Source organism: Pseudophryne corroboree, chromosome 4 (genome assembly GCF_028390025.1).
Source record: "Pseudophryne corroboree isolate aPseCor3 chromosome 4, aPseCor3.hap2, whole genome shotgun sequence".
Taxonomy (NCBI): Eukaryota; Metazoa; Chordata; class Amphibia; order Anura; family Myobatrachidae; genus Pseudophryne; species Pseudophryne corroboree.
Window position 1 is genome coordinate 253,522,960 of NC_086447.1, and position 18,190 is coordinate 253,541,149.

Sequence of the window (18,190 nt, forward strand, 5' to 3'; positions counted from 1 at the left end):
GCTCCACAGGGGAGACAGTGGGGTGTAGGTGGTGGTTATGACTGGGAACCAAACAGTTGAAGCTTTACATGTCTCAGGATGCTCCGGTCCTTCCCCTTATACCCCGCTGACAGTCTGAGGCAAATCAGTTTCGTTTTGGTGTCCGCAGGAGCCGGTTCACTGTTAAACAGTGGGGCTGCTATTAAGCAGCCCAAGCTTTATTTTAATGTTTTCTTTTATGTCTTTTTAATACTGGAAGAGCAAGAAGCACTAGGCAGTCCTCTGGACACCAGCACTGCTGCTCCATTAACCCCCTGCCGGCGCCACAACTTCAGCCTGCAGTCTGGTACTTACAACGGGGCGCTTGGGGTCGTGGCTAGCACGGCTCTACGGGAGGACTCAGGGCCGTCTTTTTGTATGGGCTTAATGGGCACTTGCCCAAGGGCCTCAGGAGTATATCTTTGACGCAGTCTCCTACCTTCGGACTTAGGAGACAGACCAGAGGTGCTGATGTGGACACCCGTTCATCCAGGACTCCACTGGCAGGTACAGTACCTTTTTTTATGGTCTGTACCTGCCAAAAAGGGATTTGTACCGATTTGTGACTCTCCAAATTAACACTGAAAGTATAGGAAATTTGTACCGGTTTTCATGTGTAAAATGTTGGAGGGTATGCCACCAGGGCAAAATACAACAGCATAGGAGAGGTCAGTCCTCTCCCTGTCAGTAACATGTGGTGGGGTGAGGCAGGTGTGGCAGAGCCTTTCCTATCATACTAATGTTTGCACCAGAGTTTTGATAAAGTTTATGAAAAAGACAAAGAATGTGTTAGAAATATCTTCTTTGTACTATTCTAATCCTTTTTATATGCAAAACTCTGGAGTAAAAAGTCTATGGTCTATCTTTTATACACATCTCTGATCCAAACTTAGGAAATTTCCAGCAGTATATACTGCTGCACCTGTTTATAATGCCCACATGAACCCTTTATCTCATGTAGTCTGTATAAATTTTGCTCTGGTGCTAGCCAGTGCCTCCTGAGCCATTTACCTCACTACACACTCCCTGCTCCCTTTGGCCCCTCCCCCAGCTCAGGCGCGATTCCAGTGCAGTCCTCCCGCGACTGAGCTGCTGTTCCCTCACCCTACTCCCCCTCAGAGCCCCATGGCAGCCATTTTCTTCAGCAGCTACAGGTCTCAGGGAACGCTGGGTCCAGTCTCCATGTATACCTCTTTTAGGAGCCAGGTTTTATTCTACCAGCCTCTGCGGTCTGTGTAATTAATTTAGTGCCCATTGCAGTTATTTATATTGTATTCTGCATTGTCTGTGACTTGTGCTAGCTCTGCTGTCTGATATTTTTCTCCTGTCAGTTTATACCTTTGCCTTTTGCATCTTTAAAACCCTAAGATCAGGTGATTAGGGGTTTTTCATACTTCCCAGCTAACAGTGTTTGTGAAGGGTGTCACAGTACTGTCATTGCTGCACACTGCCTAGTGCCATATTGTGTGTTATACCATTCTTGTGGCTATTTCTATCAAAGGCGAGGCTCACAAGGAGGCTGCCGCTTCTGTGCTGGTTTCATGCAAGTACTGTTCAGCAGGATTTTACCCTCAGGACATTGGGGGTGATTCAGACCTGATCGCTGTGCTCTGGGCCGATGCTAGGGTGTTCGGCGCCCCCCTGCAAATGATAAATTTGCACCCTGCAAAAGGGGTGTGGTTTCACAAGGAAGGGGCGTGGCCACAAAACAGTACCCCCAATTCAAATAACACCACACAGTAGCACAATCTTATTCACATTACACCGCACGTAGTGCCCCTGATTCATATACTGCACCACATAATAGTTTACTTTATTCATGTTACGACAAACAGTTGTTCCACTAATTCATGTTACGTAGTGCCCCTTATGCACGTTACGTCACACAATAGTGCCCCTTATTCATGTTACGTCACACAGTAGTACCCCTTATACATGTTACATTACACAGTAGTGCCTCTTATACACAATTTCCACTGTAGTGTCCCTTATATACATAATGTCCACAGTAGTAGTGCCACTTGTCACTACCACAATGATATGTTAGATAAGAAAGAAATAGAAAAACGTATATGCAGCACACCAGCGCACACCTCATTAACACATTCACTTGACAAACACCTGAGATCTGGTCAGGATCTGGGCGGTTGGGATCCCGGCTGTCAAAAGGCCAATGCCGAAAACCCAACAATGATCACAATGCCACAATGCATCACAACGCATCCTGAATAGGATCACAATGCCTCTGCCGGCATCCTGACATCTGGGATCCCGATCGACTGCCTGCCGTGATGTCTCAGTGGTAAGTCACGTGGGTGACAGGGGTTTGGATTAGGCTGCAGGGGGAGGGGTTACGGTTAGGTTGCTGGAAAGTGGGGTTAGGTTTAAACTGTGGGAGGGAGGGTTAGGTACCCCTGGGGAGGGTTAGGGTTAGGCCGTGGGAGTAGTAGGGTAAGGTTTAGGCTGCAGAGAGGGGGGTAAGGGTCTAGGCACCACTGGGGAGGGGAGTAGGTTTAGGCCAGGAGGAGAGGGGTTAGGATTAGGCACCAGTAAGGGAGGGTTAGGGGGGTAAGGGGGTGAGGGTTAGCTTGCTTCCCAACCCTGGTCGGTATTCTAAACATAGGGATGCTGTAGTCAGTATTCTGACTGCCGGCATCCCGTACGCCAGAATTTCAGCCACAATCCCTAAACACCCAAGTGATCAACAGATAAAATGGTGCCCTAGATAACACCATAAGATCTGAAACTGGTCACATAAAGCTCCATGCACTCAACCAGCCCATAACTCTTTCTCTCCCTGGGCTGCGCTCTGGAGGGAGTCCCCTGCACTCTGCTCTATTGAAGCTCAGCAGGAACACACAGAAAACACTGCTTTGCATACTACTGTACCTCTGCATTGAATTTACCTGAACTTTCATCAGCCATGCCCTGTTCTGCTAGCAGTTTTTGAGCAGGGCGACGAGTGGGGACGGAATGGATACTCTCAGCCGCTGCAGATCCTCTCCAAGCTCTGGCGCCACTTGAGTAATCTCCAGCCTCCCCCATAAGCCTGTCAGCAGCAGCTCTCCCAGCGGCAGTTCGCCGGCCAGGTGTACTAGTCTACAGCATGTAGGAGACTGAGCAAAAGGAACCTGACCCTGAGAGCCGCCGCTGCACTTCTCGCTGCCGGCGCCGCTGTCTGTCATACAGTGTGACAGGCACAGCGGCAGTCGGCAGCAGCAGGGATGCAGAGCAGGTAGAGCGCCTCCACACCCTGGCGCCTACCTGCTTTGCATACCCTTGCTGAGCGGGTTGCGCCGGCTCTGGCTTTGCTGCTAATTTTGCTGTCCCGCCATGCTACAACTATCCCTCAGTCAGCGGAGCTCCCCCTCACTCATTATCAAATGTTTTTAGCAGTTTGTGCAGTCTGTGCGCAGCCCGGGACTTACTCCTACAGTGCGATTAGAACAGGCTGATCGGGTCCGGAGCTGACGTCACATACCCTCCATGAAAACGCTTAGGAACGGCTGCGTTTTCCCTGACACTCCCAGAAAATGGTCAGTTACCACCCACAAATGGCCTCTTCCTGTCAATCACCTTGCGAAAGCACGTGCAATCGAAATTTTTGCACCAGCCTGTCGCTGTTTGGCGATGCCTGTTGTTGATTGGCGATGCCTGTTGTTGTTTGGCGATACACATACGCAGTGCGGTGCATACGCATGCGCAGTCTATCGATAATCAGCCGCTGTGTGAAAATGTACAGCAGTGATCAGGTCTGAATCGGGCCCATTGTACAGCATGGTTTATGTGCATGCTATATTCCACCTAACCAGCAAGCCACACCAGCTCCTGTACAGGATCCTCCCTGGGCTACCATTTCACAGATACTAGCACAGATAGCTGACCACTTAGCAACCCCCGTGGTGGCTCCCCCTGTGGGATTCCCCCAGCAGGTGCACCCTGCTCAACCAGATACACCTATGCCCCCACCTACTGTAGTTGCTACTTCTACTGCCTATCAACATATGTTACAAGGTAAAAGACCCTTGCCCACTAAAGCCACTAGGCATTCTGTGCCATCTTTACAGTCTTTGCAGCTTTCATATTCAGAGACATCATCTGGAGAGGCAGAGGAGGCAGACGTCTCTCTCACTGAGTCTTCCTCAGGAGAGGAGGAGGATCAGTCTACCTTCGATGAATCAGCGCTTGTAAGAGCTGTCAAATATATTCTTTAACTATAAGAGAAGGGGCCTGCTCCTCCACCAAAGAAGGCCCAGCTGTTTAAGTGCATTAAAGTTGTTAAGGCTGAATTTCTTCAGTCTGAGCACCTTACTGAACTCCTGCATGAGGCTTGGAATACTCCTAGTAAAAAGTTTCAGCTCCCAAAGTGCCTGGCTTCGTTTAACACTATTCCAGCAGCTGATTGTGCTAAGTGGGGTGTTCCCCCAGCCAGGGATTCCCATGTGGCACTTCTGGTTAAAACCTCTACTTTATCTATAGGAGCAGTATGATTTACCAGCGCATGGGATCCTGGCGATCAAAATACCGATGCTGGGATCCCGATGTGCACAATGCTGACAGGGGTGAGTAAGGGGTGTTCTCCCCTCTCCCCAACCTCCTAACACTAACCCTCCAGGGGGGTGCCTAACCCTAACCCCCTTCCTCCCTACAGCCTAACCCAAACCTCCCACGGGACAGAGCTTAAGCCTAACCCCCCTCCCTCCCCCACAGCCTAAACCTAACCTCCCATGCTCCCTCCCCCATCTTACCTGCTTTGCGGCGTGGTCTCTCCTTGTTTGGGAGTCCAGATCTCGGTATACCGGCGCCGGGATAGTATACCCATTGTGGATGCAGGTGTCGGCATTCAGAGTAGGGCCGGTAATCCGGCTTCGGTATTTTGACTGCTGGGATACCGACAACTGGGATTCTGACTGCTTCCCTTACCTATCCCTACAACATGGGATAGGTAAAGGAAAGATAGGAGGATATAAACCGGGATGGGAGGATTTAAGCCTGTCTTAAATATATCTATTTCCTTACAGGAGCTATTACCTGACCTGCTATGGCTGCTGCCTGGTTGACCACTGGTTGACCACTGAGAAAGGCTATAGGCTCTGGAGGAAGGACTTCCCTCTGATATTTCTTGGGAAATTATGTCCCACATCACACATATCAGGAATGCAGCTTCCTATTTAGGTGAAGCAGTTCTGGATACTGGTCTCTTGGCGTCCAGGGCATCAGCTACCTCAGTGATAGCCACTGCATGCTCTGGTTACGCTCTTGGACACAGATCCTAAGAAGGCCCTGGAATTACTACCTTACACGGGGGATATCCTATTTGGCACATAATTGGACAAGATTGCGGCTACATTGGCAGCCAGCAAAAATGCTTTCCTGCCCTCGTCATCTATCTTTCAGTCCTTTTGTCCCCAAGACAAAGCTAAAGGTCAATACTTCCATTGGCAGTTAGCTTCAACAAAGACCTCCAAACCCAGGGCTAAAGAGGCCTGGGCTACCAGACATCCAAGTAGCAAGTCTGAAGCCAAACCCTTAGCCTGACGGGGCGGGTCTACTCCTGGCGGATCCCAGGGTGGAAGGCCTACTTTTTCAGTTCGCACAGTCCTGGCATCAGACCACCACACACACCTGGGTGCAAGAAGTGGTCTCTCATAGGTACATGCCCCTCAACAGTTCTTCTGCACAAGCCCCCCCATCGGACCACAGCAAGGCCTAGACCCTCCAGCAGGTCATTCAGTCCCTCCTGCAATCAGGGGTTGTGATTCCAGTCCTTTTGTCACAACGTGGGGCAGGTTTTTACTCTACCCTGTTCCTGGTTCAGAAACCAAATAGGTCTCATCGCCCTGTACTCAATCTCAAATCCCCCAACAAGTTTATCAAGGTACCCAGGTTTCGAACGAAAACCCTCCGTTCTATTGTCCTATGGAACCTGTTGATTTTATGGTGTCCCTGGATATTCAGGATGCTTATCTGCATATCCCCAATGTAAGTAGTGGCCGTGGCTGGGGGCCTGTGTATTACTAATCGCAACAGTGCCAGTATTATTATCAGTATGTATGTGTCACACTTACACTATGTATTAAATGTAAGTGGAAGGGACAGTGGTTGCGATAACAGCTGCCCCTGCAAATGACATGTCAGCCATATCAGAGGAGTATTTCATAATTTACAATTATGTGCACAGTGTCAGTTTCCGAAGCCGGATGGAGGCTATGGGAGAGGGATTGTAAGATCCCTTTCCTGCGAATATGCTTACATAGGCATAAAGCACAAACTAGAGAGACTGACATCTGACAAAATAGCACCCGCAAAGAAACACATTAGGAGTCTCCCCTTTACTTCATCAGGGTGCTACTGTGCATGTTGTGCAAAAGGGCTTTTATATCCCAACAACTAGCTACTTTGTCAGCCTGTGTCGGCACTGTCAGTGAGTGAGATACCTTCTAGGCTGTAATCTACGTTGATCCAGGAAGTTATAGATCTGTAATTGCAGGATTCTCTACCATCTAGCTAACCAGACCTGGACCCTAGTGTCGGATACAGTACCTGCCGGGGAACATAATCTCAGAGCTGTTGGAGCCTATGTGTTTCAGGTTCCACATTCAGCCACATATTATGACGACCAATATGGGATTTGCTGTACCATCTGTTTCACCTAACACCAACTCAATAGCATTCATTTTTAAATACAATCTCACATAGTACAATATTTCTCTGACGTCCTAGTGGATGCTGGGGACTCCGTAAGGACCATGGGGATATAGCGGCTCCGCAGGAGACAGGGCACAATAATAAAAGCTTTAGGATCAGGTGGTGTGCACTGGCTCCTCCCCCTATGACCCTCCTCCAAGTCTCAGTTAGATTTTTGTGCCCGGCCGAGAAGGGTGCAATCTAAGTGGCTCTCCTGAGCTGCTTAGAATAAAAGTTTAAGTTAGGTTTTTTTCTTTCAGTGAGACCTGCTGGCAACAGGCTCACTGCTACGAGGGACTTAGGGGAGAGAAGTAAACTCACCTGCGTGCAGGATGGATTTGCTTCTTAGGCTACTGGACACCATTAGCTCCAGAGGGAGTCGGAACACAGGTCTCACCCTGGGGTTCGTCCCGGAGCCGTGCCGCCGACCCCCCTTGCAGATGCCGAAGTTGAAGAGGTCCAGAGTCCAGAAACAGGCGGCAGAAGACTTTCAGTCTTCATAAGGTAGCGCACAGCACTGCAGCTGTGCGCCATTGTTGTCAGCACACTTCACCAACAGTCACCAACTGTCACTGAGGGTGCAGGGCGCTGGGGGGGGCGCCCTGGGCAGCAATGTATAATACCTTTTTATGGCTAAAATACATCACATATAGCCCTTGAGGCTATATGGATGTATTTAACCCCTGCCAGATCTCACAAACTCCGGGAGAAGAGCCCGCCGAAAAGGGGGCGGGGCTATTCTCCTCAGCACACGGCGCCATTTTCCTGCTCAGCTCTGCTGTGAGGAAGGCTCCCAGGCTCTCCCCTGCACTGCACTACAGAAACAGGGTTAAAACAGAGAGGGGGGGCACTTATTTGGCGATATGATTACATATATAAAAATGCTATAAGGGAAAACACTTGTATAAGGGGTTGTCCCTGTATAATTATAGCGTTTTTGGTGTGTGCTGGCAAACTCTCCCTCTGTCTCCCCAAAGGGCTAGTGGGGTCCTGTCCTCTATCAGAGCATTCCCTGTGTGTGTGCTGTGTGTCGGTACGTGTGTGTCGACATGTAGGAGGACGATGTTGGTGAGGAGGCAGAGCAAATTGCCTGTATTGGTGATGTCACTCTCTAGGGAGTCGACACTGGAATGGATGGCTTATTTAGGAATTACGTGATAATGTCAACACGCTGCAAGGTCGGTTGACGACATGAGACGGCCGGCAAACAAATTAGTACCTGTCCAGGCGTCTCAGACACCGTCAGGGGCTTGTAAAAACGCCCATTTACCTCAGTCGGTTGACACAGACACATACACGGACACTGACTCCAGTGTCGACGGTGAATAAACAAACGTATTTTCCTTTAGGGCCACACGTTTCATGTTAAGGGCAATGAAGGAGGTGTTACATATTTCTGATACTACAAGTACCACAAATAAGGGTATTATGTAGGGTGTGAATAAACTACTTGTAGTTTTTCCTGAATCAGATAAATTAAATGAAGTGTGTGATGATACGTGGGTTTCCTCCGATAGAAAATTATTGGCGGTATACCCTTTCCCGCCAGAAGTTAGGGCGAGTTGGGAAACACACCTTAGGGTGGATAAGGCGCTCACACGCTTATAAAAACAAGGGGCGTTACCGTCTCCAGATACGGCAGCCCTCAAGGAGCCAGCTGATAGGAAGCTGAAAAATATCCTAAAAGTATATACACACATACTGGTGTTATACTACGACCAGCAATCGCCTCAGCATGGATGTGCAGCGCTGAGGGGGCTTGGTCGGATTTCCTGACTGAAAATATTGATACCCTTGACAGGGACAAGATTTTATTGACTATAGATGCATTTCTATATATGCGAGATGCGCAGAGGGATATTTGCATTCTGGCATCAAGAGTAAATGTGATGTCCATATCTGCCAGACGAAGACACGACAGTGGTCAGGTGATGCAGATTCCAGACGGCACATGGAAGTATTGCCGTATAAAGGGGCGGTCCATCGGACCTGGTGGCCATGGCAACAGCTGAAAAATCCACCTTTTGTTACCCCAAGTCACATCTCAGCAGAAAAGGACACAGTCTTTTCAGTCTCAGTCCTTTCGTCCCCATAAGGGCAGGCGGGCAAAAGGGCCAGTCATATCTGCCCAGGGGTAGAGGAAAGGGAAGAAGACTGCAGCAGGCAGCCCATTCCCAGGAACAGAAGCCCTCCACAGCTTCTGCCAAGTCCGCAGCATGACGCTGGGGCAGTACAAGCGGACTCAGGTGCGGTAGGGGGTCATCTCAAGAGTTTCAGCACGCAGGGGGCTCACTCACAAGTGGACTCCTGGATCCTACACGTAGTATCCCAGGTGTACATTGGAAATTCGAGACGTCTCCCCCTCACAAGTTCCTGAAGTCTGCTTTACCAACGTCTCCCTCCGACAGGGAGGCAGTATTGGGAACAATTCACAGGCTGTATTCCCAGCAGGTGATAATCAAAGTACCCCTTCTACAACAAGGGAAGGGGTATTATTCCACACTATATTGTGGTACTGAAGCCAGACGGCTCGGTGAGATCTGAAATATTTGAACACTTACATACAAGCGTTCAAATCAAGATGGAGTCACTCAGAGTAGTGATAGCGAACCAGGAAGAAGGGGACGATATGGTGTCACTGGATATCAGGGACGCTTACCTACTTGTCCAAATTTGCCTTCTCACCAAGGGTACCTCCAGGTTCGTGGTACAGAACTGTCACTATCAGTTCAGACGCTGCCGTTTGGATTGTCCACGGCACCCCGGGTCTTTACCAAGGTAATGGCCGAAATGATGATTCTTCTTAAAAGAAATATGGACGCTTTCCTGATAAAGGCAAGGTCCAGAGAACAGTTGGAGGTCGGAGTAGCACTATCTTAAGTAGTTCTACGACAGCACGAGTGGATTCTAAATATTCCAAAATCGCAGTTTTTTCCGACGACACGTCTACTGTTCCTAGGGATGATTCTGGACACAGTCCAGAAAAGGATGTTTTCTCCCGGAGAAGAAAGCCAGGGAGTTATCCGAGCTAGTCAGGAACCTCCTAAAACCAGGAAAAGTATCAGTGCATCATTGCACAAGGATCCTGTGAAAAATGGTGGTTTCTTACAAAGCGATCCCATTCGGTAGATTTCACGCAAGAACCTTTCCGTGGGATCTGCTGGAAAAATGGTCCGGATCGCATCTTCAGATGCATCAGCGGATAACCCTGTCTCCAAGGACAAGGGTGTTTCTTCTGCGGTGGCTGCAGAGTGCTCATCTATGAAAGGGCCGCAGATTCGGCATTCAGGACTGGGTCCTGGTGACCACGGATGCCAGCCTGAGTGGCTGGGGAGCAGTCACACAAGGAAAAAATTTCCAGAGAGTGTGATCAAGTCTGGAGACTTCTCTCCACATAAATATACTGGAGCTAAGGGCAATTTACAATGCTCTAAGCTTAGCAAGACCTCTGCTTCAAGGTCAGCCGGTATTGATCCAGTGGGACAACATCACGGCAGTCGCCCACGTAAACAGGGCGGCACAAGAAGCAGGAGGGAAATGGCAGAAACTACAAGGATTCTTCGCTGGGCGAAAAATCATGTGATAACACTCTCAGCAGTGTTCATTCCGGGAGTGGAAAACTGGGAAGCAGACTTCCTCAGCAGGCATGACCTCTACCCGGGAGAGTGGGGACTTCATCGGGAAGTCTTCCACATGATTGTAAACCGTTGGGAAAAACCAAAGGTGGACATGATGGCGTCCCGCCTGAACAAAAAACTAGACAGATATTGCGCCAGGTCAAGGGACCCTCAGGCAATAGCGGTGGACGCTCTGGTAACACTGTGGGTGTACCAGTCAGAGTATGTGTTCCCTCCTATGCCTCTCATACCAAAAGTACTGAGAATCATGAGAGGGAGATGAGTAAGAACGATACTCGTGGTTCCGGATTGGCCAAGAAGGACTTGGTACCCGAAACTTCAAGAGATGTTCACGGAAGACCCGTGGCCTCTACCTTTAAGAAAGGACCTGCTCCAGCAGGGGCCTTGTCTGTTCCAAGACTTACCGCGACCGCGTTTGACGGCATGGCGGTTGAACGCCGGATCCTGAAAGGGCATTCCAGATGAAGTCATCCCTACCCTGGTCAAAGACAGGAAGGATGTAACCGCAAAACATTTTCACCGCATTTGGTGAAGATATGTTGCGTGGTGTGAGGCCAAGAAGGCCCCTACAGAGGAATTCCAACTGGGTCGTTTCCTACATTTCCTGAAAACAGGACTGTCTATGGGCCTAAAATTAGGGTCCATTAAGGTTCAAATTTCGGCCCTGTCGAATTTCTTCCAGAAAGAACTGGCTTTAGTGCCTGACGTTCAGATGTTTGTAAAAGGGGTACTGCATATACAGCCTCATTTTGTGCCCCAGTGGCACCTTGGGATCTCAATGTTGTTTTGAGTTTCCTAAAGTCACATTGGTTTGAACCACTCACCACTGTGGACTTAAAATATCTCACATGGAAGGTGACGATGCTATTAGCCCTGGCTTCAGCCAGGCGTGTGTCAGAATTGGCGGCTTTATCATATATAAAGCCCTTACTTAATTTTTCATTCTGACAGGGCAGAATTGAGGACTCGTCCTTAATTTCTCCTTAAGGTGTTTTCTGTTTTTCACATGAACCAACCTATTGTGGTACCTGCGGGTACTAGGGACTTGGAGGACTCCAAGTTACTTGACGTTGTCAGGGCCCTGAAAAATATGTTTCCAGGACGGCTGGAGTCAGAAAATCTGACTCGCTGTTTAGCCTGTATGCACCCAACAAGATGGGTGCTCCTGCTTCTAAGCAGACGATTGCTCGCTGGATTTGTAATACAATTCAGTTTACACATTCTGTGGCAGGCCTGCCACAGCCAAAATCTGTAAAAGCCCATTCCAAAAGGAAGGGGGCTCATCTTGGGCGACTGCCCGAGGGGTCTCGGCTTTACAACTTTGCCGAGCAGTTACTTGGTCAGGGGCAAACACGTTTGCTAAATTCTACAAATTTGATACCCTGGCTGAGGAGGACATGGAGTCTCTCATTCGGTGCTGCAGGGTCATCCGCACTCTCCCGCCCGTTTGGGAGCTTTGGTATAATCCCCATGGTCCTTACGGAGTCCCCAGCATCCACTAGGACGTCAGAGAAAATAAGATTTTACTTACCGATAAATCTATTTCTCGTAGTCCGTAGTGGATGCTGGGCGCCCATCCCAAGTGCGGATTGTCTGCAATACTTGTACATAGTTATTGTTACAAAAATCGGGTTATTCTTGTTGTGAGCCATCTTGTCAGAGGCTCCTTCGTTGTTATCATACTGTTAACTGGGTTCAGATCACAGGTTGTACGGTGTAATTGGTGTGGCTGGTATGAGTCTTACCCGGGATTCAATATCCTTCCTTATTATGCATGCTCGTCCGGGCACAGTATCCTAACTGAGACTTGGAGGAGGGTCATAGGGGGAGGAGCCAGTGCACACCACCTGATCCTAAAGCTTTTATTATTGTGCCCTGTCTCCTGCGGAGCCGCTATATCCCCATGGTCCTTACGGAGTCCCCAGCATCCACTACGGACTACGAGAAATAGATTTATCGGTAAGTAAAATCTTATTTTGTCATACCTTGAATTCAGATGACATGTAGAGCTCTTCTGTTGGTACTCCCACGTCTGAGAGATGTATATTGACAATTATATAGTAAATTACATGTGTATGATCCAGGTAGTGGTGTGATACACACACACACACACACACACACACACATATATAATATACATTTCTGCTGCGGGGTACACTGGGCTCCACAAGGATAGACATTGGGGTGTAGAGAAGGATCTTGATCCGAGGCACCAACAGGCTCAAAGCTTTGACTGTTCCCAGAATGCACAGCGCCGCCTCCTCTATAACCCCGCCTCCCTGCACAGGAGCTCAGTTTTGTAGTTGGTGCTGCAGTAAGCGGCAGCAGCGGTGGTAAATGTCAGAAGACATTCACTGCTGCAGCTCCAGCTCTCCCCAGCGGCGCTGTACACTCCCGAGCCCTGGTTGCCGGGTAACTACAGCAGGAGGCTCCGGTTTTCTTCACGTCATTTTCAGCAGCCCACAGTACCTGGTGGTTTTGCCAGCAGGGGGATAAGGCTTAGACCTGAAGCTCCTCCCCCAGCCCCAGGGCGCCATTTCCCACAAATGTTCCCACCCTGGAGCTGCATATCTGTCTCTCCCTCACTCCCTGTCAGTGTCTGGGCGCCATTATCTCTCAGCTTCACAGTTTCTGGGACTGCTTGGGCAAATTCTCCTGTGCAAAGCCGCCTGGTTGTCAGTGCTATGACTTTACATGACACTTAAGTATTCCAACTGCCTTTTTAGACAGTGCTAGTTAAGAAAGAGTGCATTTAGTCAGGGTTTTCTAGTACAATTACCCTGTGATATACATCCAGTTCTTACTGTGTAGTGCAGGCATGTCCAAACTGCGGCCCTCCAGCTGTTGTGAAACTACACATCCCAGCATGCCCTGACACAGCTTTAGCATTCTCTGACAGCAAAACTGTGGCAGGGCATGCAGGGATATGTAGTTTCACAACAGCTGGAGGGCCACAGTTTGGACATGCCTCTTGTAGTGTTATATCTATTGACTATATAGCTATATATATATAAGCTAGTCCAGTGCAGTATTATTGTTAGTAATAACCTCTGCATTGTACAAACTGTGACTATCTGTGTGTGCATTAGAAAGCTGAGTGGTGTCCATTTCGTGTCTTTCACTCAACTTGCTATCCCTATATTCTATGACCTGAGGGGGCTTGGTGCGTCAGGTTTTATATCGATATAGGATTTTCACAAAGATATACTTTAATACGTATTTTTCTCTGTGATTTTAGTCACCATATCTCTCCTTTATCTCTGCTAGTGCTGACTACACTGCGCAGGGGTTTGGGTAAGAGGTATTGTGCTGCTGCCAATTGTACTGTGTTACCTGATACTGCAAGTTATATCATGTCTGCTTCTGAGGGTAACGGTTCTGGGGCTGAACACACTGCCGGTGTTGCTGTAGCCACAGATCCATATGAGGAGAATATAGCAGCTGTGGGCTCTGTTTCTGGGGGCTCCTTGCCCCCCAGTGGGACTGTGGCAACGGAGGTACATAATGACCCACCGTGGGCAGCTTTTTCCACGCTTCTACATTCGCTAGTTAATAAACTATCACCCCCTATGGGACCCCCTATGCCGGTACAACCGTATGTGGTCCCTGCAGCTAACCCGCCGTGGGCGGACGATTTATCTGCCCAATTGAAGAAGTTGAACCAGTCCCTGACTACTAAAAAGTCTGACCATCGCTTGCCTAAGTCCAAGGGATCCTCTAAGCGAGCGCTTGTCTACTCACAATCCACTGCTGTCACTGACACCTCGTCTGATGAAGACGGCACTTACACTGACCCCACAAGTTCTGACTCGGATACGGCTAATGGGGAGGGTAGTTCACATGTGGATGTTCCTGATCTTTTAGAGGCTATTAAGTTAATTCTACAGATTACGGATGATCCCGAGCCATCCGTCCCTCCTAAGAAACCAGATAGGTTCAAGCGTCAGAAGGTGGTTTAAACAAGTTTTACCTCACTCTGACCACCTAGTGGATATACGTCAGGAACCCTGGGAAAACCCGGGTACGAAGTTTGTGCCTCAAAAGAAGATGCTGGCTCGCTATCCCCTCGCACCAGAGCTGTCTAAGAACTGGGAAACGCCTCCTCCAGTAGACTCCGATGTGGCTAGGATGGTGGTTTCCTCAGCTCTACCTGTCACTACCGTCACGTCTCTAAAGGAGCCTACGGATAAACGTGTGGAGGGTTGTCTGAAAAGGCCCACTATTACAGCAACATGGGCTGCAGAGGCTATTGAAGCATGGGCCTTGGAGTTGGAAGCTGAAATCTCTTCTGACCATGCTAGACAATGCTTGTCATATATTGTCACAGCTTCTCGCTATATTAAAGAGGCGGTTTCTGATGCCGGTATCCTAGCAGCCAAGGCCTCTACTACGTCAGTCCTGGCTCGCCGGATATTGTGGCTCAGATTTTGGTCTGTGGATCTGGACTCTAGAAAAACCCTGGAGGTACTCCCTTTCAAGGGAGATAGTCTGTTTGGGGAAGACTTAAATAAGATAGTGGCTGACTTGGCTACTGCCAAAACTGCCTATCTGCCAAGTACCGCTCCTTCTGTGTCGAAGGCTAAAGGTACTTCCTTTCGCCCCTTTCATCCTTCACATAAAGCAAAAGGTCAGGCGTACAACAAGCAGGCCCGCACTTCCAAACCTGGTAAGCCAAAGCCCAAAAGAGCCTGGGCGGTCCATCAGCGGGCTTCCAAGGCCGATAAGCCTGCCGCATGACGGGGCGGGCCTCCCCCTGGGGATCCCAGGGTGAGGGGCCGGCTTCTAGGGTATACCCAGGAATGGTTGAAGACCACTTCAGATGCCTGGGTACGGGAAGTCATCACTCGAGGTTACGCCATAGCCTTCAAAAACTGACCCCCTCATCGATTTTGCCAGACAGACGTCCCATTGGACCAGACAAAGGCAAACACTCTGCATTTGGTGGTACAGACCCTCCTGGATACAGAAGTCGTTGTACGGGTGCCTCTTGCGCAGAGGGGCCGGCGGTACTATTCTCCGCTGTTTCTAGTCCTGAAACCGAATGGGTCCTCCCGGCTCATTCTCAACCTCAAGGCATTGAACAGGTTTGTGAAGGTTTCCAAGTTCCGTATGGAAACCCTTCGCTCTATAGTTCTGGCCTTGGAACCTGGGGACTACATGGTCTCCCTGGACATACAGAATGCTTACCTGCATATTCCCATAGCACTATAGCAGTGTCACATCAGCAATACCTGAGGTTTGCTATTGGCAACCTCCATTACCAGTTTTGGGCGTTACCTTTTGGTTTAACAACGGCTCCGCGAATCTTCACCAAAGTCATGGCGATGATGACGGTGGTACTCCGCCGTCAAGAGGTCAGGATACTGCCGTATCTGGACGACTTGTTAATCCTGTCAAATTCCCCAGAACTTCTCCTACGTCATCTAGATATGACGGTCCGGTTTCTACAAGCCCACGGGTGGCTCATCAACTGCAAGAAATCCTCCCTGATCCCTGCTCAGAGCATGGTGCATCTGGGAGCGCTATTGGACACTCACAACCAGAGGTTGTTCTTGTGTCAGGAGAAAGTCCTGTAGCTTCAGGACAGGACTCGTTTCTTCCTTTCTCGTCCGCAAGTGTCGATACATTCGGCGATGCAGGTGCTGGGCCTCATGGTATCAGCATTCGACATGGTGGAGTATGCTCAATTCCATTCTCGCCCCCTCCAGAGTCTGATTCTAGCCAAGTGGGATGGCCTGCCTCACCAGATCAGGTCTCAAATGATCTCATTGACTCCGGAGGTCCGTCTGTCACTGCTCTGGTGGCTCCAGGACCAACAATTGTGCAGGGGCCGTCCCTTCTGGATATCCAACTGGGTCCTGTTGACGACAGATGCCAGTCTAAGAGGTTGGGGCGCGGTGCTGGAGCAACACTCCCATCAGGGTCGGTGGACCAAGGAGGAGTCCCTCCTCTCGATCAACATTCTGGAATTGCGGGCGGTCTTAAATGTATTGAACCTAGCCCAGCATTTAATTCAGAACCGTCCTGTTCAAGTGCAGTCGGACAACGCCACCACAGTGGCTTACATAAATCATCAAGGCGGCACTCGAAGCCGTCTGGCAATGAAGGAAGTCTCACAGATTCTACATTGGGCGGAACGCCATCTACCGGGAGTCCTGAATTGGGAAGCGGACTTTCTCAGTCGTCAGGACGTACATGCCAGCGAGTGGGGCCTCCATCCAGAAGTGTTTCAACTCCTAGTGGAAAAGGGGGGTCTTCCAGACGTAGATCTGATGGCATCTCGACACAATCACAAGGTTCCGGTCTTCGGAGCAAGGACAAGGGATCCTCAAGCAGCATTTGTGGATGCGCTGGCGGTGCCGTGGAGGTTTCGGCTGCCGTACGTGTTCCCTCCGGTGTCACTCCTGCGCAGGGTAATTCGGAAGTTCAAGCAAGAAAGAGGAATTCTGCTTCTCATAGCTCCGGCGTGGCCCAGACGGCACTGGTTCTCAGACCTGCAAGGCCTATCGTCAGAGCGTCCAATTCTACTTCCACAACGCCCAGACCTCCTCGTTCAGGGCCCCTGTGTCTACCAGGACCTAGCCCGGCTGTCTTTGACGGCGTGGCTCTTGAAGCTTCCATCTTAAGGGCTAAAGGGTTTTCTGAGATGGTCATTCAAACTATGTTGCGGGCCCGGAAACCGGCTTCTGCACGGATTTACTATAGGGTCTGGCATTCTTACTTTGTTTGGTGCGCATCTAACGATTATGACGCTTCCAAGTTTAGTATAGCCAAGTTGTTGGCTTTTCTTCAGCAGGGCCTGGACCCTCAAGGTTCATATTTCTGCCTTGTTGGTGTGGTTTCAGAGAAAACTTGCGACCTTACCTGATGTGCATACCTTTACTCAGGGTGTGTTGCGTATCCAACCTCCCTATGTCCCGCCTGTGGCTCCTTGGGACTTGTCGGTGGTTTTGGAGGCGTTACAAGAGTCTCCGTTTGAACCTCTTGGTTTAGCTGATCTTAAGTGGCTTTCCCTTAAGGTGGTGTTTCTGCTGGCTATTGCTTCAGCTAGAAGAGTGTCGGATTTGGGTGCCTTGTCCTGTAGTTCCCCATATCTGATATTTCACTGTGACCGTGCGGTTCTTATGACTCGTCCCGGATATTTACCTAAGGTGGTTTCCTCGTTCCACCTGAACCAGGAGATTGTAGTTCCGGCACTTGTTTCTCCTGATCTGTCTCACAAAGAGCGGTCTTTGGATGTGGTACGGGCTCTCCGTATCTATGTGAAGAGAACTGCTTCCATTAGGAAATCTGATTCTCCCTTTGTACTGTTTGGATTTCACAAACGGGGCTGGCCTGCTCACAAGCAGACTTTGGCCAGATGGATTAGAATGGTGATTGCACATGCTTATGTGAGGGCTGGTCGGTCGGCTCCTGCTCACATTACGGCCCATTCTACTCGGTCTGTTGGACCTTCTTGGGCGGCACGCCATGGTGCGACCCTTGAACAATTGTGCAAGGCGGCTACGTGGTCCTCAGTGAACACGTTCATAAGGTTCTATGCCTTCGATACTGCCGCTTCCCAGGATGCTTCCTTTAGACGCCGGGTTCTTGTGCCCGCTATAGTGCATCCCCTCCCATAAGGAACTGCTTTAGGACATCCCCAATGTCCATCCTTGTGGAGCCCAGTGTACCCCACAGCAGAAAACGAGATTTATGGTAAGAACTTACCTATGTTAAATCTCTTTCTGTGAGGTACACTAGGCTCCACAAGGTGCCCACCCTGACGCACTTAGCTTTTTTGGGTTGGTATGGCATTAGCCGCTGACACTTCTCTTGTCGTGAGAGTGTGGTGTATGTGGCTACTA

At 49.6% G+C, this 18,190-nt stretch overlaps 1 protein-coding gene across 4 annotated transcripts in view; it reads left to right on the forward strand.

Annotated features, from left to right (window-relative positions):
* The window catches only part of LOC134909301 (cilia- and flagella-associated protein 57-like), a 156,425-nt gene that overhangs the window by 30,073 nt on the left and 108,162 nt on the right, over positions 1-18,190 (forward strand). The window lies entirely within an intron of this gene.